Raw genomic sequence first — 25,952 nt, forward strand, 5'->3', positions numbered from 1 at the left:
TTGTGTTGAGAAAACATCTGACAGTTTTATGGGAGCTCCCTTGTAGGTAACTAGCTGCTTTTTTCTTTCTGCTTTTAAGGTTTCTTATTGTCTTTAATTTTTGGCATTTTAATTATGATGTGCCTTAGTGCAGACCTCTTTGGATTCATCTTGTTTGGGATTCTTTGTGCTTCTTGAACTTGATATCTATTTCCTTCACCAGATTAGGGAAATTATTTCTCCATCATTTTCCACATAGCTTTCTAATTCCTTGCTCTCTCTTCTCTTTCTGGCACCCCCATGTTGCAAATGTTGGCATACCTGAAATTGTCCCAAAGCCTTCTTGGGACAATTTCTCAAACATTTTGAGAAATAACCAGCATTTTGAACTTTGCATCCAGTACATTGCTTGTCTCCATTTTATTGAGTTCTTCTTCTGAGCTTTGTTCTGTTCTTTCATTTGGAACATGTTTCTTTGTCCCCTCATTTTGGCAGCCTCTCTGTGTTTGTTGCTATATATTAGGTAGAGCTACTATGTGTCCTGAGCTTGGTAGTGTGGTCTAATATAGTAGATGCCCTGTAGGGCTCAGTGGCACAGCCTCCACAATCCCCAAGCTTGGAATTCCAGGTAATCTCCTACTCCAGCACCCCATGTGGGCTGTGTGCACCCTCTTGTTATAGTTGAAGCTTAATTGCTATTGACAAACCAACGGGAGGGATTTACCCCCAGGCTGATTGGCTGAAAGGACTGGCTGCAACCATTGTGGAGGATCAGCTGTGCAGGAGCCAGTCCCATGGAGCAGGACTTCAGTGGGGCTCTGATGCCCACTGAGTCTACCCCTTAACTGTGTTGCTGGTGGAGGTGGTTGGGTGGTACTTCGATGTGTTATGAAGCTGTCCACTGACTGTGCCAGCTCTGGGCCACCCAGGATGTGCAGGACAAGGTTAGTCACTACTTATGTCCTGCCCAGGGTCACCTGGCATCAGCTCCAAAGTAATCTACAGATGGCTGTCACCTGTACTGGGCCTGGAGATTCCCAGGAAAGGCTGAGCTGTGAAACAGCTTCCCATTAATGACCAGCTGCCATTAATTCTGGGCCTGGAGCCAGTTAGTGAGAGATATGGGGCACAATGATGCTGCTTGTTTGAGAGATTTTAAGAAAGTCTGAAGCCTGAGCCAAGACAGGCCATTTGTATGTATAATTGCTGGAAACAGGTTGAATGGGGACCTCAGGGAATCACCAGGGCAGGGGAACACTGTTATCCAGGTTGGTATGGTGCCTGCCTAATGGCTCTGTTGGGTTGGTGGGGGGGGATGGCTCAGAAAAGGAAAAATGGCCTCTGCCAGCACTTCTGTCTGGGAGAAAGCTGATAGCCCTCACCTTGAAGCTGTATGTCTTTGGTGTCTTTTGAGCTGCTGCCCCAGTGCTGGAGCACAGAGGAAGTGAGTCCATGCATGGGCCCTTTAAGAGGAATGCCTGGGACTTTAGAACCCTTTGTCTCATTCAGACACAACTACCACTGATTTTTACAGCCAGAAGTTATGGGTACTTCTCTTTGTGGCACTGGAACCCTGTGCGAGAGGGCCTGGTGTGGGGCTGGGACCCCTTGCTGCTCAGGGGTGACTCTCCCAATTTTTATCCACCACACACAGGTGTGGGACCAGTCCATTCCACATCTCCACTCCTACCAGTCTCAATGTGGTTTCCTTTTTCTATCCTTAGTCATAGGACTTCTGTCTAGCTAGATTTCAGGCAGTTTTGAGTAATGGTTGTTCTGTGGTTTCACTGTCATTTTGACGTAATTGTGGGAGAATGTGAATAGCATGTTTACCTACAACACAATCTTGACTGGAAGCTTTTGGTCCATTTTTTAATTGGGTTATTTGCTTCCTAATTGTTAAGTTTTAATTCTTTGTATATTTTGAATAACAGTCTTTTATCAAGTGTGTCGTCACAAATATTTTCTCCTAGTCTGTGGCTTCTCTTTTTATATTCTTGACAGTGTATTTTAGAGGGCAGAAGTTTTTAATTTTAGAAGTCTAGTTTATCAGCTCTGTTGTACCTAAGAAGCCATCATCAAACCCTAGGTCACTGGATTTTCTTCTATGTTATCTTCTAGGAGTTTTATAGTTTTGTCTTTTACATTTAGGTCTGTGATCCATTTTGAGTTAATTTTTGTGAAGAGTGTAAGATTTCTGTCTAGATATCATTTTCTCACATATGTATGTCCAATTGTTTTAGCACCATTTGTTGAAAAGACTATCTTTTCCCCATTGTATTGTCTTTCCTCCTTTGTCAAACATCAATTGACTCTATTTATACAAGTTTGTTTCTGAGTTTCCTATTCTTTTTCATTAATCTATTTGTTTATTCTTTCACCAATACTACACTGTCTTGATTACTGTAGCTCTTGAAGTAAGTCTTGACGTTGAGTAGTGTCAGTCTTTGAGCTTTGTTCTTCTTCAATATTGTGTTGACTATTCTTGGTCTTTTGCCTCTCAATATAAACTTTAGTTTAACTACATACACAAAATAAGTTTTTTGGATTTTGATAGGTATTGCATTGAATCTGTAGATCAATTTTGGAAGTACTGACATCTGTACAATGTTGAGTCTTCCTATCCATGTACATGAAATACCTTTTCATTTTTTTAGTTCTATTTATTTCATGAGAGTTTTGTAGCCTTCCTCATAAAAATCTTATATTTTGTTAGATTTTTAAGTGTATCATAGTTTTGGATGCTAATGATATTGTGTTTTTATTTTTTATTTATTTATTTTTTTGAATGGCCCCAATTTATTTTTTTAAGTATTTGTATTGATTACGCTGTTACAGTTTTCACAATTTTTCTCCTTTATCCCTCCTCTACCCTGCTACCCCAACCCTCCAGCATCCCCCTCTTAGTTCATGTTCATGGGTTGTATGGATAAGTTCTTTGAGTTCTCTGCTTCCTATACCATTTTTTTATCGCTCCTATTTTATGCCTACTAATTATGTCCCTGTACCTCCCCCCAATTCCTCCCTTCCCCCTCCCCACTGCAATCCCTTCATGTGATGTCCATTTCTCTGATTCTGTTCCTGTTCTAGTTTCTTTAGTTTTAGTTTTTGTTGTTTTTCTTTTCTTTTAGGTTCATATGTTGATAGTTGTGAGTTTGTTCTCATTTTACTGTTCATATTTTTGATCTTCTCTTTCTTAGAAAATTCGCTTTAACATTTCATATAATAATGGCTTGGTGGTGATGAACTCCTTTAACTTGACCTTATTTGGGAAGCACTTTATCTGCCCTTCCATTCTAAATGATAGCTTTGCTGGATAGAGTAATCTTAGATGTAGGTTCTTGCCTTTCATGACTTCAAATACTTCTTTCCAGCCCCTTCTTGCCTGCAAGGTTTCTTTTGAGAAATTGGCTGATAGTCTTATGGGCACTCCTTTGTAGATAACTATCTCCTTTCCTCTTGCTTCTTTTAGGATTCTCTCTTTATCTTTAATGTTGGGTAACTTAATGATGATGTGCCTTGGTGTGTTCTTCTTTGGGTCCAACTTCTTTGGGACTCTCTGGGCTTCCTGAACTTCCTGGAAGTCTATTTTCTTCACCAGATTGGGGAAGTTTTCCTTCATTATTTGTTCAAATAAGTTTTCAATTTCTTGTGCTTGCTCTTTTCCTTCTTGCACCCCTATAATTCAGATATTGGAACATTTCAGGTTGTCCCAGAGTTTTGTTAGTCTCTCTTCACTTTTTTGAATTCTTGTTTCTTCATTCTGTACCAGTTGGATGTTTATTTTTTCCTTTTGTTCCAAATCATTGCTTTGAGTCCTGGTTTCCTTCATGTCACTGTTGGTTCCCTGAATATTTTGCTTCATTTCATTTTGGCTATCTTTCATTTGTTTTTTCATTTTTTTTGACCAAGCTTAATCAGATCTGTGAGCATTTTGATTACCAGGGCTTAAATTCTCCATTAGATAGGTTGGCTATCTCCTCCTCACTTAATTCTCTTTCTGAGGTTTTGCTCTGTTCTTTCATTTGGGCCAGAAATTGTAAGGGGGCATGGTCTTAGGTATTCAGCAGGGCAGGGCAACCCTCTTTGCTGCACTGTGGGGGAGGGGCCAGACAGGGAACAATGCAGCTTGCCTGCTTGTCTCTAGTGCATTTTCCAATGGACTATCATGTGAGGCTGGGAGTTTCTCCCACTGCTGCAACTGCCGTAGTCCACAGTCAACTCTGAGTCTCTGTTTTCCCTTAAATCAGCTTCTCCTACGCCGCCTCACTGCAGCCAGCCCCACCCCTAAAGTCTGCTGCTTAACTGTGGTTTTTCTGAGCAAGCCTGTGCAGTCTGCCACCTTACCAGTCTGGTTGCTCTGGTTGACTTTTTCTTTAATTCCTTGGTTGTCACAGCTCCATGCAGTTTGATTTTTCTGGTGCTTCTGGTTGTTTATTGATTTTAGACAGATTGTTATCCTCCTTTTGGTTCTGCTAGGAAGCAAAGGGTTTCTACCTTTGCCTCCATCTTGGCCAGAATTCCCTCATTGTGGTATTATGTTTTTAATTTAAAATTGTATTTGTTTATGTGTGGCATATAGGAAAGATATTGACTTTTTGTATGTTAACTCTGCATCCTGCAACATTGTTTTAACTTATTAATTTCTAGGTTTTACTTGTTTGTTTCTTTTTCTTCTGAGCTTCTAGGATCTGTGGTTTGGTGTCTGACACTACTTTGTGGGCGATTCTGAGTCATTACTGTTTCAAATAATTTCTGTGTTCCTTTCTCTTTTCTCATTCTGGTATTCCTGTTACACATATGTTACACCATTTGTAACCTGTCTTACTCTTCTTGGGTATTCTGTTCTATTTCTTTCACTTTTCAGTTTTAGAATTTCCATTTATCTGCTTACATTGCCCATTTCTTCTTGAATGATGTCTACTTTATCTATGAGCGCCTTCAGTGTATTCATCATAGCTGTTTCAAATTCCTGATTTGATATTCCAATATCCCTGCAATATCTGTGTCTAGTTTTGGTCTGTCTCTTCAAACCTTTTTTTTTTTTTGTATGTATTGTAATTTTTTTCTTGATAGCTAGGCATAATGAACTGGGTAGAAAGAACTGCTATAATTAGGCCTTTAGTAATGTGGTGGTAAGTTGTAGGGAGAGGGAAAACACTCTGTACTACTGTGATTAGATCTCAGTTTTTTAGTGAGCCTCTGCCTTTGGACTGTGACCTTCACACATACTTCTCATTTCCTGCCTCTGCCCATCCCTTATGGGGGACAGGATGGCTAGAGTGGACTCGAGTGGGGTATTTCACTTTTCCCACATGGAAGGCTAGAAGGGGCTGGGTTGGGTATTTTCCTTCACCCAGGGCAGTGGGGCTCTGATGAAACCCCAGCAGGTTAGGTTCTGGTTATACAGTTTCTCCTGAGGACAGACCTTGTTAAGAGGAACAGAGTGATCAGGTATGTTTCCAAACATCCCTTTTCCCCTCCCATTGCCAGATACATCAGGGGATTTTTCTCTGATATTTACTGTAAGAATATGGTAGAGCACTTGGAAATAAAACTCACAAAAGTGTGCCCCCCCCATAAAAACTCCTTGGAGCTCTTAACTCTCAGAGTTGGCTGCACTGAACCTCAAGCAATTCATCAATCACACTTCGGGTTTCCCTACCACTGGTTCCTGTGGGTTTCTGCTTCAGTTAAGTTATGGTTCTCTGTATTTGCTTGTTGGTCTCTTTAATTTTGGAGGCAGTGGTTTGCCTTGTGACCTCACTTCTTTCATGGATCTAAGAAGAGTTGTGTTTTTCAGTTTGTTTATCTTTTTACTATTGTTAGGACAGGCAGAGTGGTGACTTGCAAACGTTTTAATTGTGGGACCAGAAACCCTGCAGTAGTCTCTCTGTAGTCCTTAACCTTATTTGAAACTATCAACTAATCCCGAATTCTGTTCTCTTGGTCCCCAGGACCCTGCAGTTTGTCTGTCCTCCCTCTCCCTGTCTGTCCCTGCTCAGTTTTCATGACGGGCTTCTTCTCTTTTTAAATGAAGGCGTTTTTTCCCCCTCTAACCAGAAACTTTCAGGACCTAGGTAACAATATAGTTCAAAAATTGCTACCCTAAAAATGGTAAATGATAAATGACCCCAAAAGATTAATTGTTGGTATTTTTGCCTTTTGTATTATTGAGACACTAAACATAGACCCATGATATAAACAAAATCTATGGTTGGTCTCAAACGCAGTAGGAAATCAAACTGCTGTGTAGGGCTTTTTCATAATGCAAAGCGAAAAGCAAAAATAACAAGTAACATGCACACACATGCACATACATGTTCTAAACTGACACTCTAGCTTTAAAAAGTAGCTGCCTGGGCTTTCTTGGCCTTGCTGAGAAATCGAACATTCCAGGCTTTCTGCTTCTGTAGGTGAGTCCTTGCCAAGTAGGCCACAGTGATTCACACCGTCTCTGATAAACTCATCAGGCAGCTTTTGTTTTCATGCAACTGCAGTGCCAATGTCCCCAGAATCTCCAATAATAAGTATGTTGCACATTTTCCAATCACTTACTGAGCATAAAAATGGTACTTTCTAAACATTCACAAAAAATGAAAAGGATACAAATTGACATGTAGAAAAATAAGATTTTGATAATTTCGTTGTGTGTGTGACAAAACCTTTAAAGATCCCTGAAGTTCACACTTCCCTTACACATTCTCCAATTTAATAGACAATCTAGGAAGACCAGCTGCATGTTCATTCAGTTGCCTTGAGTTCTCCAGACCTACCACTGCTTACTTGATGATACTGAGTTTAAGACATAGGGCCCTAAATATCAGGAAGAGACTAAACTTTGTATAATGTTGTATTCTCTTTACAATTGATTTCTAGAATGATATTAATAAAAATTATTTAAAATAAAAAAGAGATAAAGTTCAGTTTTTTGCAAAATTTTCTTTTCTGAAAAATCTTCATTCCCTGGTAGTATAGGATAAATGACTCTGCTTGATGTATGGGTCAAAGATATAATAGAAATCAGGGTTAGAACACTAGATATATTTATCTCTAACTTGACTTGTAGCTGTAGTTTTTCCTTTGCTCAAGAGCTTCACTGATTAATTTGGTAACCCAAGTATGATAGAAAACTTAAGACGCATCCTTTTCAATAAACAGTTTTTCTTGGTGGAAAATTCATTTGAGTTTTGATACAGGAATCATGATAATATCACCCACTTCTGTTCTTTATTTGGCCTTTGGAAAATCCAATCCTGGAAATAAAATAGATGTATATTTCCTAAAAGGTTTCATAGTGTTTCTGTGTGACTCTACAGAAAAGCTAATATCTGAAAACAGGTAACAACTGAAGGAGGGGATCTTTGACATGAGAATGTTTAAAGACAGTTATTTTTAAGAGTTTGAAATATTTTAAAATCTTTGGTTATATATAAGCCATAATGTATAGTAGGTAATTCTAAGTAGGTAAAATAGTTAATAAAGATATTACCCATTTTGGGGTTAACAAAGTCTTAAAGCAAATTTCTTTCATAGTTAAGAATTCTCTTTGATTGCAGCTGTCCAGTAACTAAGGTAACTGGCACATAGTAAGCACCTGAAAAATTTCCCTTCTTTATTTGCATAATGAAGTACATCTTACAAACTTTATATTTTATAAAGCCAGAGTCTTGCCTATTCCATGGGGGTGAAAACTGATCACAGAAGCATAACAATGTGAGCTGGACTGTCAGTTCTTCCCGTGAAAGGGCTGTGGTCTGCTGGCTTCTCCTCTTTTTTGGTCTCACGGCTCCTCTGGGAACTGTGGGCACGCGGTGGGACTAAGTGAGTGCTTGGTTAGAGCTGTGTGTTGTTATATGTGGTTTGTGAATTTTGACAGGACAAGCTTATCTCTGAGTATGTGGCAAATTTTAAAGAGTGGTTCCAACCCTAACTTCAGTTGAGCTGCCTTACAGTGCACCCATTGCCTGGTGGCATAGTCACTGGGAAATCACCAGAGGTACTGATGCTCATTTATCCCCAAGTTTGGATCCAGGACAACTGCTGTGACTTCACATGATCACAAAACAGTTTTATAATGGTTCTGTTGATGAATGTGGAAGTAATATTTCTTCCCTTGCACTTTTCAATGCCCGAATTCCATAATTTATAAACTAATTTTGCAATGAGTTAAGAAACAAATCTCTGAAAGGGCACCAGTTTGGGATTCAAAGAATTGATCAAAGCTCTGGCCTCTTTTCAAGCATTGTGTGATTTTGGGCAAGTCATTCAACTTCTCCTGGCTCCTCCTCACCTATGAAATGGGTGGGTAGTGAATATGGAAATAACATATACATGTGCTCTGGGGAGGAAGTGACAAAATGAACACAGGTGAATGAACTAGACCGTTAAATGCTGAACATATGTTAGAGTTGTTTCTTCTTGACCTGTCATTCAAACAAACATCCCTCCACCCACAAAGTAACAACAGAAAAGAACCAGTGATGGAGAGTTTGCAGGTAACCCAATTTTCCAAGTGCTCTCATTTTAAGCAGTTACCATATTTTTCAGACTATAAGACGTACTTTTCTCCCCTCAAATTTGGGAGGAATAATGGTTGTTAATGCTGCTGTTGAGTTATGTTTATATTTACATTGGTGAAATATTATGTTATTTATGTTATGAAATATTTTACTGCTTCAAAAATTTTCCCCCTATTTTCCTCCTCTAAAACCTAGGTGCATCTTACGGTCTGAAAAATACGGTAATCTCCATCAACAGAACTATTAAAAATATCAAGGAGGGTCCCCATTCACATTATTTTCTTAGATCCCTGACACTATTTGATGAAATTGTTTTACAACATACAGGGTATGGAAGCAGGGTTCTAACCTGAGTTTCAGGTCTGCCTCCTCCTTTTCCTGGAGGCTTTCTGTCTCCCTGCTCCTCAGTGGGGCCACGGCTCCTGACCAGTCCCTGGCTAGATGGGAGCTTATGTTCTGGGCTGGGCTCAGCTCTCATTCTCTCATGAGGAAGGGGGAACTTCATGAGCAGGTGGAGGACTTTGTGCTTCCCCTTTTGGGGTAGGCTTTTCTTTTGGGGCCACAGGTTAGCTAGAGCAGAGCTGTTAGGAAAGGCCTTTGAGGTACCAGTGCACCATGGAGTGTCTTACTGACAATTGCTCTCACCCTTTGCTCATCTAACAGTGGCTTCTCTTTGACTGAAGACAGAATAAAGCAAACAGCTGGCAAATATGCTGCCAGAGACTGGAATTCCATAAAATTCATACAACTAACAGGCAGGCAATCAAACATGCTATGTTTGTGGGCTATGCTATTTTCATGTGGGAACACACAGAAACAACAGAAAAACAAGGGAGCCCAGGCCTGAAACTCCAGCTAATGACAGTCTGCACAGACACCAGAGCTGATTTCTGGGTGGAATCTGAGGAGAAATGAAGCTGAAAGGAGCCTGACAAAGCCACATACTGGGGCCTTATTTTGTCTCTCCTGATTTACTAGATAGTTCTATGAAAACCACTTAATCATACCAGCTCCAAACCAGTCTTTAGAGCTAGTGCTGGGAGCCACCAGCAGGTTTCAGCCTGAGTGCTGACTCCCTTCTATCTACTAGTAGTGATTCCTTGGAGTCCTGCTGAGATGGATTTTGAAGCCAGGTTGGATTCATTGGAAGAGAGCATCACAGTCCATTATAGAAGTCCCTTGTGGCTCACAGTGGCGGGGGTGGGGGGCACAGTTTTTGTAGATTTGTCCTCTCACTCCTATATTACAGTTAAGGAAGCTGACCCCTGGAGAAAAAAAATGGCTTGTTGCTTGGTCAGGGTCTCTGTACCAAATTAGGTCTCTTCTCTCCCTCCCTTGGTTTCTCCATTGCTTTCTGAATTTCTTTTCTTTTCTTTCTTTCTTTTTTTTTTAGGTAAATGAAAACGTAAGGTTAATCAAAATAACAAATGATCTAAAACCTTGATTTTTAGATAACAGTCTTTTTCTTCCAGCCCTTCCCTATGCTCCTCTGCAAAAGAAACTGCGTTTCTCATAAAATAGTCAACCAAATTGAGATATTTTTTCCTTTCTCTCTGACTTTCTGTTTATCCTTCTGGGGAAGAAAGAAAAGGGGATCAAACAGGTAAAGCATAGGCAGTCTGAAGGAGAAGCAAGCAGAAAATATTTGGCTAGCACACAAACTGAGTGAATAACCCAGAATTAATAGTGCCCAAGACCTTTCTTGTTTGCATCAGGATCCCCCCACCACCTGCTGTTTTCCTGATGCTCCTTTCTCCATCTCTGCCACACACAACCCCTGCCCAGTTCCACATTTGATTCCCGAAGCTGGGTTTATGAGGAAGTAGTGATTTTTAAAGATGTCCCACCTGTCACATCACATTATGAGTCATCACACTGGGGTGCACCTTTGTCTGACATGCCAAGTTTTCTCTGCTCACACTTCAAAAGACAATCTTTCACTCACAATAACAATTTGAAATCCATAGATACAGGACAGGGTTTAAACTAGTGCATCTGAAGCATCTGAAAGAGATCTAAGCTTGGACCCTAACATAAGGGCATGAGTACTTCAATGTTTTGCTGCTCTTTGAGGCCTTTGTCCAGGACCCAGAGGAAAATCTCAAGGACTGTTACTGTATATCTAAGATGTCAGCCCAAAGAAAAAAGGGAAAAAGTGAAAAATTCTAATAGCATTTCAGAATCAATAAATGAAACAAGACAGGCTCTGATGGAAGACAAAGTATCTAAAAGTGATATTTTGGGCTAAGGCTCCTGGCCAAGATGGCAGCGTAGGTAGAAACACTTTGCTTCCTCGCACAACCAAAAGAAGGATAACAACCGATTTAAAAACAAAAAACAACCAGAACTGTCAGAAAATCCATCTGTATGGAAATCCAACAACCAAGGAGTTAAAGAAGAAACATTCATCCAGACAAGTAGGAGGGACAGAGATGGGCAGTTGGGGCAGAGAGGACATCTGTCAAGGCAACTCCTGGCAGACTAGGTGGTCCTATATTTGTGTGTTGATAAACTGGGAGGAACAACTGGGGAGCAAGAGACCACGCAACCTAGGGTTCCAGGGCTAGAAAAAGAAAGTTTCAAAACCTCTGGCTGTAAAAATCTGTGGGGGTTGCATCACCAAAAGAAACTGCCAGTCCTAAAGAAGAGTCTATTGGAGGGGCCCACAAGGTCCAAGAACGTACACAAACCCTCCGACGCAGGAATCAGCACCAGGAGGGTACAATTTGCTTATGGGTAACAGGGGAAGTGACTGAAAGCAGGCAAGAGCTGAGCAAGCAGCATTGTTCCCTCTCCAACCCCTCCCCCACATACAGCCACAAAACTCAGTGAAGTAGGTTGCCCTGCCCTGGTGAATACCTAAAGCTCTACCCCTTACAACATAAAAGGTACACCAAGACAAACAAATATGGCTCAAACAAAAGAATAGATCGAAACTCCAGAAAAAGAACTAAACAATGAGGAGATAGCCAACCTATCAGATGAAGAGTTCAAAACACTGGTAATCAGGTTGCTCACAAAAATGGCTGACTACAGATGCAAAATAAAGGAAGAAGTGAAGGTTATACAAAGTGAAATAAAGAAAAATATACAGGGAACCAACAGTGAAGGGAAGGAAACCGGGATTCAAGTCAATGACTTGAAACAGAAGGAAGAAATAAATATTCAACCAGAAAATAATGAAGAAACAAGAATTCAAAAAAGTGAGGAGAGACTGAGGAACCTCAGGGACAACTTTAAACGTTCCAACATCCAAATCATAGGAATGACAGAAGGAAAAGAGAAAGAGCAAGAAATTGAACACTTACTTGAAAAAAACAATGAAAGAAAACTTCCCCAATCTGGTGAAGGAAATATATATACAAGTCCAGGAAGCACAGAGAATCCCAAAGAAGTTGGAGCCAAAGAGGAATGCACCAAGACACATCATAATTATATTACCCAAGATTAAAGATAAGGAGAGAATCTTAAAAGCAGCAAGAGAAAAGGAAATAGTTACCTACAAAGGAGTTCTCATAAAACTATCAGCTGATTTCTCAAAAGAAACTTTGCAGGCAAGAAGGGGCTGGGAAGAAGTATACTAATACATGAAACGCAAGGACCAAGATTACTCTATCCAGCAAAACTATCATTTAGAATGGAAGGGCAGATAAAGTGCTTCCCAGATAAGGTCGAGTTAAAGGAGTTCATCACCACTAAGCCCTTATTACTTGAAATGTTAAAGGGACTTACCTAAGAAAATGAAGATCAAAACTATGAACACTAAAATGACAACAAACTCACAACTGATCCTAAAAAAGATAAAAATAAAACAAACTAAGCAAACAACTAGAACAGGAACAGAATCACAAAAATGGAGATCATGTGGAGCATTATTAGTGGGGAGGAGTGGAAGATGGGGGAAAGGTACAGAGAATAAGAGGCATAACTGGTAGGTACAAAATAGGGGTAGGTTAAGAATAGCATAGGAAATGGAGAGGCCAAAGAACTTGCATGTATGACCCATGGGCATGAACTAAGGGAGGAATGCTGGAGGGAAGGGGAGAATAGGGTTGAGAGGGATAAAGGGGAGAACAAAATGGGACAACTGTAATAGTGTATCATAAAATATGCTTAAAATTATTTTGTTAATTATAAGACAAAATAAACTCATTTTTATTAAAGAAAAGTGACATTTCTCTGTGACTACCTGTTCTATTTATTCCAAAAAATACTTATTGAATTGTGAACTGAGGGCCAGAAACCAGGGATAAAAAACAAATGAATCAGTCATACTCTGTGTTCTTCAAGTCACTGTGTGTGGGGGGCCCTACACACATGTAAACAGATGACTTCAGTAATGTGTGACAAGTGTAATGAAGATGAGGGTTGGAGCCCGGAGAACACTTTCAAAAGTGATTTAAAAGTAATTGCTGCTGCTAACATTTATTTTATGCTCATTGCACACTACTCTACATGTGCATCTGTGCATTTCTACCTCATCTCCCCTCCTATGTTGTAGGACCACATTTTCAACTTACTTCTTTTGTTTATAGAGTCTAGTCTACACAGATGCGTAATAAATAATTAGATCCAGAGATATTTATTGAGCAGCTGGTACCTGGTGTAAGACTGAAAGTAGAGGCTTCCTATGCTGAATAAATTAATTCTCACATTCAAGATTGTGGTTCAGTAAAAATGAAAGGCATGGTCTGATAAAGGATCACAAAAGCACTGTGGGAAGGCAGGGCCAGGAGTGAATAGTCTGCTTGAATAAACAGCAAGGCAGGAGGTGGAGGAGGGTATGGAGTGGACTCCTGCAAAGGAAGTCCAGGGAAAGAAACTGGTGGGAGATGCAGCAGCAGGAGAAGAGAAAAACGTAGACAGGCCAATGCCACATTGAGGACCTGGAACCTGGGACCAGTCTCTTGACTGGTCAAGAGAAGGTCCATGTTGATTGACTGATAGAATTAATGGATTTCAGGAGTCCCACATATATGTGCAAATTGGTCAGTATTACTGAAGTTAAGCAGTTACTGAGAGCCACTTGTTCTGTGAATCTCGTTGTGAATTTTCTCTGCACTAAGCTGCATCACCTATGGTAAGGACTGGGCCTTTATATATAAAGGTATTACTACTTCCTCATGCACAGGCCAGGCCACCTCAGGTGGTCAGCCTGTGCTTGTGACTGTCATCATCTCTGCCCCTCCTCCACCTGGTGTCGGCCTCTCCAGGGCAGCCACTCTTACCAAGTCTGCAGGATGTGCCCTCTGGGCCCTTCACTGGCATCTTCTCTCCACTCTGACCACTCCCTTTCTCAGCTTCCCTCTGCCTGGAAATTAACTGTCACCACCCTCCCCAGGGCTCTGCCTTTGTCCTGGAAATTTCTCCATTTTATAGGTGGGGAAATTAAACCTTAGTGATATTAAGCAACTTGTCCATTGTCACACCAGCAAGCCTAGTTAGTGCAAAGGGACCTGCAGTGGTGCCCCCAGGACTGGAACCCTGGGGACATTCTGACAGGGACACTAATGCAGTCTACATATAGTATATGAGATTAACCACCTGCAAAACTATTTCATAGACAGACTGGATGAAAGGAAAGCTCTAGAAATTTAATCAAGATATGATGAAATGTGAAAATGCTCACATCTCCTCATCAAAGAGATCGTTCCTGAAGCTTTGTCTAAAGTCATCCACCTCACTCAGTCCTCCTCAGCACATAAGGGCTCAAGATCAAATAACACTTATGATGTCTTTGCTCACCTGTTTACTGTCCCATTCCATTCAATACGAGTCCCTTGAAGGCTGGGGTCCTGTGTCTTAACCAGACTCTGATCCCAAGCACTTTGAACAGAGTTTGGCCCATAGCGGTGGACTGATACAACCTAACCTTTAGTGATTCTCAAGTGAAAGGCTTGAGAAAGCACTACCCACATTCCACTTCCTAGAGGGAGATTTTGACCCTCTCTCTCACTGGTAATCAGTGGGCAGAGTAGCACTGTCGCAAAAGGATTGTTGACCCCTCAAGTCTGTCGGAGGAGCACCAGGGGCAAGCCTCTGATATCTAGGCTGAACAAGGGGATTAACACATTTTTAGAAAGAATATGCCAAAACACAAAGAATGGTAAAGAAAAGAGATAGCACTTATTCTGGGCCCAGGAAGGTCTAAGTGCTTTATATTTTGTAAGTCATTGAATCCTAAAAACTATCCTATGAGGGAGATGGCATATATTATTCCTCTTTTGCACATGAGAAAACAGGCACAGAGAAATTAAGTAACTTGCCTGGGAATGTACTGTTAGGAAGTGGGATTTGAATCCAGGTACTCTGGCCTGGAGTCCATGCCAGGCACTACAGAACACTGCTTGTGGCATATTCAAGATGACCACAAACACTTGAACATTCCTGCCATCAGCGGGTGGACTCTGTATTCTCCCCTTAAGCCTAGATTGGCCTGAAGCTAATTTCAGCAATAAGGTAAGACAGAAGTAACAATATACCAGTCTGGGCCTCGCTTTTCAGGCAAGCAATTTCCATTTCTTTCCTCTGGTAGCCTTGAGCTTTTAAGGAAGTAGTCTGACTACACTGTGGGCAAGGCCAAGTAACGAGGCCCAAGACTATATGGAGAGAGACAGGGTCAGCAGGGTTCAGGTTTCCAGCTGTCCCTTCTCAGGCACCAGGTAGATGAGTCACCTTGAACTGTCAGCCCTGCCCAGCTGACTGTCATTGGAGATTTAATGTCACATGGAGCTGACCCCTACCTAAATTCCTGATTCACAAAGGAATGAGCTATGATAAAACAGTTGTTGCTTCTCACCACTGAGTTTTGGGACAGTTTGTTAGGCAGTTATGTTGTGTTAACCAGAATAGTGGTCTTTGAACATTTTGACTGTGACACACAGAAAGGAGTACATTTTCCAGAAAACACACACACATAGAACAACCCTCAAGTTTAGCATTGGCTGCCGGCTTTGAAAGCCCAAGTGACTGAATGCTTACCTTCCATATCTCTATCAGAATTAAAGTGAAGACAGCTTTAGAAATAGATTTTAAAGTATCTTCCATTTTTTAAAATTTTATATAAAATCTTTGTTTTCAAAACTACCTTTGACTGTTTGAATTCCTTTTGTGGGATTTCTTTTTTTTTTTTTCCTTCTTGAGGATCAGCTTTTCCTAAGGAAGGCTACTGACAATTTTCCAAATTGTTTTTGTCCCAAATCACACAAATTGGTGCTCACTGAATACATCCGTTAGTTTAAAAATGGACTTGAGAGATATCTCAGCTGGAAGTGAGGTCTGCACAGAGCCACGTAATTGTTACCACTAAAAAGAACCTTAGATTATTTATTTCTGACTTGTTGCCAGGATAGAAAATGAAGAGTACTCACACTTGGGCAAAAATCTCAAACAGGAAATCTGAAGATCAGAGAGGGTCGAGGACTGTGACAGGAACGGCAACACCTTTGCGGGGTGAAGTGTTTCCCCTGTGGCTGGCTTGATAAAAACAAAAGGAAAACAGACCTGCCAGGGAAGGCCACAGAAGAAGGGGATAGAAGGGTAAAGCTCTCATCAATGAACAAACCAAGCCTTACAACACGATATAATGCAAACCCAGAGGCACTATGAATTTATACTGCCAGTCATTTCAAAAAGGAAAATGAAGTCTTAGAGCAGTGCACAGAGTCCAGGGAATGGCGCAGACGGCAAAAATCACATTCAGAAGTGAACTACTGGTGATGTAGTCAACCTGTGACAGTGTTGTTCTTCTTATCCTCTGGCCCAGTTTCACCCTTGGATATATGGAAAAGTTCTTGCTAAGTCAGGTGGAAGTTAAATGTGCATGTTCAAAGGACAAATTTGGCTCATTGTATCTTTGCAAAGATATTAATAAAGCACTAGAAGTGAAAATGATTGTTGGGCGATCAGGGTTCTTGTCTCAGATGAGAGATGCTGGGGGAGAGGGCAAGTGCTTCATTGTTTTCTCCTTTGGAGAGGCTCCAGCTCTGTGTTCTGCAGTGTCCACGCCTCTCGCTAACCCTGCAATGTGTCCACAGGAACATCATCTGTTCCAAGGAAACGCTCTGACCCCTGCAGCAGAAGGCTCTGGATGATGTGAATACACTTTTATATCAAAGGGTGAAAAGTGAGTTATCACATCTTCCTTGATGAAAGAAGTGGGAATGCTATTGGGGTGGGGGGAGTACAGATTTGGGAGTCCAAACAAGTGTTTTTTGAGCCTGTTGTCTGTTACCAATAAGTTGCCTGACTTTGTGTTCACAGCAAATGACCTTGCTGTACTAAGCTTCAGATTTGTAACTAAAAATAAAATGGTTGGTTGACAGGCTAAATAAGATGTCTTTAGCTCTAGTAGTCTGTGATTTTATGACATACCAAATTATCTGTAAAAATGTTCTACTAGCAATTAAAGGTGATGATAAAATTATAAATGGGGAATAACAGAAGTTAAAATAGTACTTTATCTGAGAAGATTGTGACAACCCTTAGGAAAAAACCACACTGTACTATACAAGTAATGATAGCATGAGTAATAATAACATACTTTATTTTGCAGCTACTACATGAATGTCAGGCTGGATGCTGGGCACCTTACATTCACCATCCCTGACTCTCATGACAGTCTACACACTAAGTGTGGTAAATTGTATTTTCCAAAGCTGGCCACAATGATATACCCCATCCCACACATGCATCTAGAATTTTGTCCTTTCACCATCAAGAGGTGGAAGACTAATTTCTTTCTCCTTGAATCTGGGTGGACTCATGACTCATTTGTAACCAAGAGAATAGACAGAAGTAATTCTGGATGGTTCCTGGGGCTAAATCATAAAAGACAATGCAGCTTCTGGTTTCTTAGCTAGAATACTTGTTCTTAAAGACTGTAGTTGGTAAATAAGCAATCTGGCTGCTTATATGTTGGGGTCTGGCATGTTGTGAGAAAGCTATGACAGAGACCACATGGACAGGTCCTGAGACATGAGAAGAGATGCCTTTATAGCTCCCAACTTCTCCAGCATCCCTCTCCCCAATGCTGCAGCACCAGCTACCATTTGAGAGACCCCAAACCAGATCTACCAAGCCAACCCCTTCCAAACTCCTGATCCAGAGAAATTGTGAGCCATAGCAAAATGATTATTATTTTAAGCCACTAAGTTTGGAGTGATCTGTTACTTGGCTATAGCTAACCAGTAGATTTTGATAACTTTGGTACCTGGAATAGGGGTATCTCATCAACAAAAACCTATAACGTGTGGTATTGGCCTTGGGACTAGACAGTGGTAGGAAGCTAGAAGGGACTTGAGGAGTCTGTTAGTGAAAGCCTACAGAGTTTTAAAGAGAGGGTTAGCTGAAGGCTCCAGAGGCTATTGGTGATGGCTTAAGGAAAAGTGAAAGAAATATTATTTGAGGTGAAGTAAAGGAGACTCTTGTTATATAGTAGAGAAAAGTTTAGCAAACTTATCACCAGCAATAATGTAGAAAATATAAATTATTCCTACCCTGGCTGGCGTAGTTCAGTGGATTGAGCGTGGGCTGCAAACCAAAGTGTTGCAGGTTTGATTCCCAGTCAGGGTACACACCTGGGTTGCAGGCCATGACCCCCAGCAACCGCACATTGATGTTTCTCTCTCTCTCTCTTTCTCCCTCCCTTCCCTCTCTAAAAATAAATAAATAAAATCTTTAAACAAAAAGAAAAAAAAAGAAAATATAAATTGTTCCTAAAGAACTCAATGATTTAGGTAAGAAGATTTCCAGGAAGAGTGTTAATGTGCTGCCTGGTGTCTCCTACCTGCCCATATTAAATGAGAGGAGAAAGATGAATTACGAAACAAGCTTCTCAGTTTGCAGAAATTTTTAAGAGTACAGAAATTTTAAAGGCTATAGCCTTTGCTGGTTGAACCCTTTTCAGCTAACAAAGGGTTCTTGAATTAAGAAATGGCTTCCTGGGAAAGATGACATCCAAGGTTGGGTGTTAAGATGCTTTGTTAAGACCCCATAAAGAACTCTTTGATCCTTTCAGACAGATAAAAGAACATCTAAGAATCATAAGGGTGTGGCTCTCAGATGCTTACAGAGGTAGAGAAGGACTTACCTTAAAGAAAGTCATGGGTGTGAGTTTTGTCTAATGGAGTAGATTATAAATTGATATGCAGGCAGCCCATAAAGTGTTTAAGGAAATTGTATCAGTTTGGGCTGAAGGGTACAGAGATAGTGCACAATACAAAAGAGCCATTGGACCCTCAACCTTTTGTGAGTAGGAAGTAAGCTGAGAAGTTACTCAGTTGCAAATGTGGGCCACTTTGCATGGAAAGAAATGGATACTCCAGAGACTGGACCCAAGGGAAAAGGCAAAGCCATAGAAAACAACTGCCAGGAAGTAGGTTGGGTTCCCATGAAGGACCTGGAGCTTTGTGCCTGGATAGATTTTATAATTGCTATAACTCAGTGCTTGCCAAGTGCCTCCCATTCTCTCCTTTTCTGAGTGGGATCATCTAACAGTTATCTGAGTTTGATATTAAGTTAACATATCCATTGTATGTTATCTGTGTTGGGGCAGGTGACTTGGGGATATACGGTGCTCACAGAGAACTACCCAAGGAAGTACACCAGGACCTGATTTAGAGCCTAGACCTTGAGCCTAATGCTTTCTTCAGGTTCTTGATTTTTATAGGAAAAATTATACCTCAGAGCACAGAAACTGGCATGTTTAGTGTCTTGACTTCTTTTTCTCCTTGACATCTAAGCCATTAACTTAGGTCTTACTTCCATCATGAAGATGACTGCTTTCATGTTCCTGATGATGAAAAAAAAGGTGATGAAAGCTTGGTGTCCCTCCTTCTCCTTTTCCAGAACCTAGGGGATATACCTCTCACTGCAGAAGTCGTAGTTCCATCACTTTCTCTTGTGAATGACTCAGAACCTACTTATGGAAGATAAATCTTATATATTCTGTAATTTTAGAGCTGGAAAGGCCCTCAGAAGTCCAATAGTTCAACCCCTTCATTTTATAGATGAGAACTTTGAGGTTTTATTTGTCAGTGGCATGATTTACCATAAAGTGGTTAAGTGACTTGCCCAAGGTCATGTAATTAATGACAGAGCGAAGGCTAGAAATTTCTCCTGTCATTCCATTATGTCATTGGACAAGCTTTTCTGAGAGCCTGCTATTTGTAAGGCATGTCTTAGATTCTTTCCTTCTCTGGATTCCTTTCATACTGACTAGATGATGTTAACCAGAATCAGGAAGTAAACAGGCATTCAAGCCAATCTACTGAATACCTTCTTTTTTAGTATATAGTTCTAGAAAAAGTTTGATGAGCAGAGATGTTAGATGTCTTTGATATCCTGTTGTCTGTGGTTTTGGATTATTTATGCCAGATGGCTTGTATACCATCTTACCATAGATAACCAGAAACTAAGTAAATTGGCTATTTTCTTTCTTTTTTAAAAAAGAGTTTTATTTATTTATTTTTAGAGAGAGGAGAAGGAAGGAAGAAAGACAGGGAGAGAAACATCAACGTGTAGTTGCCTCTCACGTGGCCCCCACTGGGGACCTGGCCTGCAACCCAGGCATGTGCCCTGACTAGGGATCGAACCAGTGACTCCTTGATTCGCAGCCCACACTCAATCCACTGAGCTACATCAGCCAGGCTACTTTCTAAGCAGAACATTCTTCTTTCTCATTTGGCCAACTTTAAATGTGCAAACTGCATTAATTCAAAATTTTACAGCAACTTTTCTTACCAGCTGCTTTGGTATATTCCCTGGCCTTTCCCAAAACCCATCACTGCTGCTTAGCAAAATGGAGCTCAACCTGGAGCTCCTCCCAGAATCTTCTTCTGGTTTCTTTCTAAACACATCTTGGTGAGATCCTGGCATCTTTAATCAAAATTTTCCCCACTGCTGGCGCCAAACCTGTGTTGCACAACTCCCTACGTGAGGAATATTCTCTGTTTCCAAGAACATTAAGAACTTTCTTGATATCTTTGGAAAAATCTCAGTAAAGAAACCACTTCCTCTTTAATCCATTAGGGGCTGTCAGTGGGGAATGTAGATTCTCCCTTCCTTCCTGCTTTCTTGTTTAGTGTTTATTATTGACTTGATAGTTACATAACGTAGAAGGTAAGGATGATATCTCGTGAGTGATGCTGGGCAGTCCCTGGTATATAATCCTGCACTTGTGAGAATATAATATTACCCTTTGAGTATAAGATTCAATTGACTAAGTCCTGGGAATATTGTTCATTTTACATCTTGGATGTTTACATACTAAGAAGTATATAGAGCCACTTTCTTAAGAAGTTTCTAAAATAAAAGCTTTACAATGAAATAACTGATAAATTAAAAGAAATTAACAGTATCAAATAAGAAAGTATTATGGCTTTTTGTAGGTTAAATAATCACAGACATTTTGGAGCACAAGAGAAGGGGAAGACACTTGAAACAGTATTTTTGTAAAAGAAATATGCAGAACTACATCATTTGAGCAAAAGCATATGTTAAATTTGATAACAAATTAATGTTTTTAGAATTCTAAATTTTTGAAAGAAAGTCTAATATTCAGATGTAAAAGAATGGGGTATTTTATTTATGGAAATAAAAAGTGTTACAATATTTTCTTATTCCTTGGTCCTTTTTGTAGAAAAAAAATCAAGATGAATGAATGGTGAGGTGTATGATTATAAGTAATGGCAAATAGCTAAAACCTACAAGGAATGCCTCATGACTTTATAGACAAAAATGACAGGATAGACTATTTGGACTGGGGAATCCACAGAAACTTTTCTAAACAGGCAGGGTCATTGCCAGGGTCATCTCTGACTAACTTGCAAACACTTTTCACAGCAGGGGAGTTTCTTGGGGAAGTGGAGATGGGGACATCAGAGGCTGTAGAGCTGCCAAAGTTATTTCGGGAAAGGAAATAAAGGTGGAAAAAAATCTGCATCAGTGTCTCCACACCCCATGTTGGTGGTCACTCCAATTCCAACTAGTCACCAACATTTTCAGTAGATGAGATAACTGCATTCCCAAATAGCCACGGAAGGGACAAATCACTGTAATTAAAACAGTTTCCAGATCCTGGGTCTTTGAAGACACGAATGAAGGGATAACTGAGAGGACTTGGTCTGGGCTCTGCTCTGCATGTCTCTATACCAAAGTGAAGCTAGAACAGGGAGAACACACAGCTTAGTAATTTGTGGCAGCAAGAGAGCAACAGCCCCTATATTGAGTGGAAGAGGAAGCACTTGGTATAAACAAGGATGCAGGAGGGCTCCTGGAGTGTGAACCCTTATTCAGCAGCTCCCTGTTCTCCCAGCTGGAGCTGGATGTAAGTTTTCTGAGGGCAGGCAAAGTGGCCAACATTTTTACACTTTGTATGTGTTTCCTCAGTGGCCACCTTGGTGCCTTGTATCAGCATTTCCTGCAGTATGCTGTAAGGAACAGTGAGTGAATCTTTGCCCTGTTAAAGGTCTTACATATGTAAAAGAGTGGAGCAGTGCAGAGATAAAACAAGCCTTAAAAATGACAGGTTAAACAAAACAAACAGTTGTATGGGGGTTTTCCTAGACCATCAATAAACCAATGCACCATATGACTCTTAAAGGGGAAGATGGATTACTTAGCATCTCTTAAACTTTCAGATCAGAAAACAACACCTTGTTCATGGATTTTTTTTTTTTCATGACTCTATTTTATGGATGGCATCTTCCATTTGGGAAGTGCTCCACATTTTTTGAACTGAATTGATATAGAGCAAGTCTCACCCTTTTACTTGTGCCAATATATTTCTCCCTGGTTTTCCTTTCCTGTGTTAAATATTCTCTGTACACATACTTCTCCTGTAATTATTACCATAGTTTCTATCATTCATTCCTTTTTAGTCTGCCTGCCTTCCACACTGTTAAGACCTGTGAAGGCAGGTTCACCACTTGTCCCCCTGAGCTCCCTCTTGTGGGGATGTTCATTAACAACCTTCAAGACTGGGGTGTTCAAATTGAATCTGTCATTTCAGAGGCCATCCAAATGGCCAAGGCAATCCAATAGGTGAGACTGTCACAACTGCTGTGTTCTGGACACTGCCTCTCTCCATCTGCCTGGCATCCCATGGGCTTTGCTGGCAGCCAACACTGCTCCTGCTGACTCACCCAGAGCTAGCAGTCATCGAGATCCCTGGCCCTTCTACACAGGGAGCTTCCTCTCCCACTACCCTACTTTTGCCATTTTCTTTGTTTTTGTTTGAAAGAGCTTTATTGAGATAATTCACATAGCCTAAATTTTAAATTTTATTTACATGAAGTATATAATTTAAAAGTTTTTGGTATATTCACAAAGTTGTGCAACTGTCCCCACAATCAATTTTGGAATATTTTCACTGTGCCAAAAAGAAACCCTGTATGCTTTAGTTATTACCTCCCAGTCTCCCCATCTCAGGCCCTAAGTGACCACTACTATACTTTCTGTATCCATAGACTTGTCTATTTAGACATGTCACTTAAATAGAATCAAATTTTTTGTGTGATGGGCATTTTTTACTAAGCATTATGTTTTCCAGGCTCATCCATGTTATAGCATGTGCCAGTGCTTCATTCCATTTGGGGGCTGAATAAAATTCCATCATGCCCTGGCTGGTCTGGTTCAGTGGACTAAATATTGGCCTGTGAACCCAAAGGTCACCAGTTTGATTCCCAGTCATGGCACATGCCTGGGTTGCAGGCCAGGTCCCCAGCTTGGGGAGAGTAAGAGGCAAAAGATAGATGTTCCTCTTGCATGGATGTTCTCTCCCTCTCTTTCTCCCTCCCTTCCCCTCTCTGTAAAAATAAATAAATAACATCTTTTAAAAAATAATACTCCATCAAATGGATATATCACATCTTGTTTATACATTCATCAACTGGTGGACATTTAAGCTGTTTCTACCTTTTAGCTATTGTACAGAATGCTGCCATGAATATTCATATACAAGTTTTTGTCTACACATATGCTTTCAATTCTCTTGGATTTGTACCTAGGAGTGGGGCTGCTGGGCCTTAAGTCTATGTTTAATTTTGGAGGAACTGCCAGGCTGTTTCCCAAGAGACTGCACCATTTTACTTTCCTACCAGCAGTACGTGAGTTCCAGTTCCTCTACATCCTCTCCAACACTTGACTCTTTGACCTAGCTACCACTGTGAGTGTGAAGTGGTATCTTGTGGTTTTGATTTGCTTTTTCATGATGACTAATGAGATTGAGTATCTTTTCATATACCTATTGGTCATTTGTGTATAACTTTGGAGAAATTTTTATTTAAATCCATTGCCCATTTTTAAACGGGGCTATTTCACTTTTTGTTGTTGAGTTATAAGTATTCTTTATACATTCTGGATACCAGACCCTTATCAGATGTTTTAATTTTCAAATACTTTTCTCCCATTTTGTAGGTTGTCTTTGCACTTGCTTGGTGGTATTCTTTGAAGTACAAAAGTTTTGAATGTTGGTGAAGTTCAATTTATCTATTTTTTGTTGCTTATGTTTTAAGTGTCATATACACAAAACCATTGCCAAATCCAATGCCATGGATATTTACCCCTGTGTGTTTTTCTTAGAATTTGTAAGTTTAGCTCATCAATCTATTTTGAGCTATTTTTTGCATATGGTATGAGGCTGAGGTTCAACTTAATTCTTTTGAATGTGGGTATCCTGCTTTCATACTGCCACTGCTGAAAAGACCATTCTTTCCCCACCGAATGGTCTTGGCACCTTTTTTGAAAACCAGTCAACCACAGATGTGTAGCTTTATTTCTGGACTTTCAATTCTGTTCCACTGGTCTATATGTCTGTCTTTATACCATTATTATACTGTCTTGATTACTGTTGCTTTGGATTTAGAAAGTGGTGAGTCCTCTAACTTTTCCTTTTCCAAGGACATTTTGGCTATTGGGGTCCTTTGAATTTTCATATAAGTTTTAGGATAAGCTTGTACTTTCTACAAAGAAGCCAACAGCATTGCCTCTGTAGATCAATTTGGGAAGCATCAACATCTTATTAATTTTAAGTCTTCTGATCCATGAACATGGGTTATCTTTCTATTTATTCAGATGTTCTTTAACTTCTTTCAATAATGTTTTATAGTTTTCAAATCATAAGTTTTGTACTTTCTTTATTAAATTTATTCCTAAATATTTTATTTTTTGATAGTGTTATAAATGGAATTTTCATATTTTTATTTTCAAATTGTTATAGCAAAATGTTTAGAAATATAATAGACTTTTACGTATTAATCTTGTACCTTACAAACTGATGAACTCTTCTGTTAGTTCTAATAGTTTTTTAGTGGATTCCTTAGAATTATCTATACACCAGATCATGTCATCTGTGAATAAAGACAGTGTTTTACTTTTTCTCTTCCAGTCTGAATGCCTTTTATGATGTTGACTTTTTAATACTAAGAGTAGAACTTTACATTTACTTCTATCCCACTTAATTTTGTTTGTCTTAACCCATAGAATGCTTTTTAATTGGATAGTCTTTTAATGCATTTTGTTTATGATTCATCTTTTTATTGCCAGAAGTTTTCACAGTATCTGCTGTTTTGCATTCAATAAATGTTTGTAAAATTGAGATGTGATATGAATCTGCAATTTTGGTAAGCTAGTAGTGTTCTGGATCTTTCATTGATGTAAATGTTAAACAATATTGGTGCCATTAAAATGTCTAAGATCCCAAGATATCAACAGTGATGGCAGTCATACCCAGAACTTGCCCTTTCACAGAACCAAGAGGCCACACCAGAGGCTAGAGAGCAATGAAGATAGAACCTCAAGAAGCAATGGAGGCACAACCATTACTAAAAGAGTTTTCTCTCTCTTTTTTCTTTTTATTAGTTGTTCAAGTATAGTTGTCTCCATTTTCCCACCACCACCTTCCCTCACTCCATGCACCCCCACCTCCAACCCTCAATCCTTCCCTCCTTTGGCTTTGTCAACAGGCCTTTTATACATGTTCCTTGGTGACCCTTCCCCTTCTTTCCCCCTTTGTTGGCCTCCCTCTCCCCTCTGGTTACTGTCAGTTTGTCCTTGATGTCAATGTCTCTGGTTATATTTTGTTTTCTTTTTTTGTTTTGTTGATTAGGTTCCAAAAGAGTTTTCTTTAAAAAAAAAATAGAACCATATATAATCCAGCAACTTCTCTCTTGAGTATATATCCAAAGGAAATGAAATCAGTAGTATTTTGAAGAGATGTCTGCACTTCCATATTCATTACAGCATCATTTACAATAGCTAAGATTTGGATACAACACAAGTGTCCATCAACGGATGAACAGATGACAGCTGTCGAGGGGGTGAGTGGAGGGAGGAGAAAGAGGGTAGACAGGGGATAAATGGTGATGGCCAAAGACTTGACTTGGGGTGGTGAACATACAATACAGTATACAGATGATGTGTTGTAGAATTGTGTACCTGAGACCTGTACAA

General features: G+C 40.0%; 1 protein-coding gene across 3 annotated transcripts in view; it reads right to left on the bottom strand.

The window, feature by feature from the left end:
• The window catches only part of KIF6 (kinesin family member 6), a 413,362-nt gene that overhangs the window by 141,561 nt on the left and 245,849 nt on the right, over nt 1-25,952 (bottom strand). The window lies entirely within an intron of this gene.

This window comes from Phyllostomus discolor, chromosome 4, assembly GCF_004126475.2.
Source record: "Phyllostomus discolor isolate MPI-MPIP mPhyDis1 chromosome 4, mPhyDis1.pri.v3, whole genome shotgun sequence".
NCBI classification, from domain to species: domain Eukaryota; kingdom Metazoa; phylum Chordata; class Mammalia; order Chiroptera; family Phyllostomidae; genus Phyllostomus; species Phyllostomus discolor.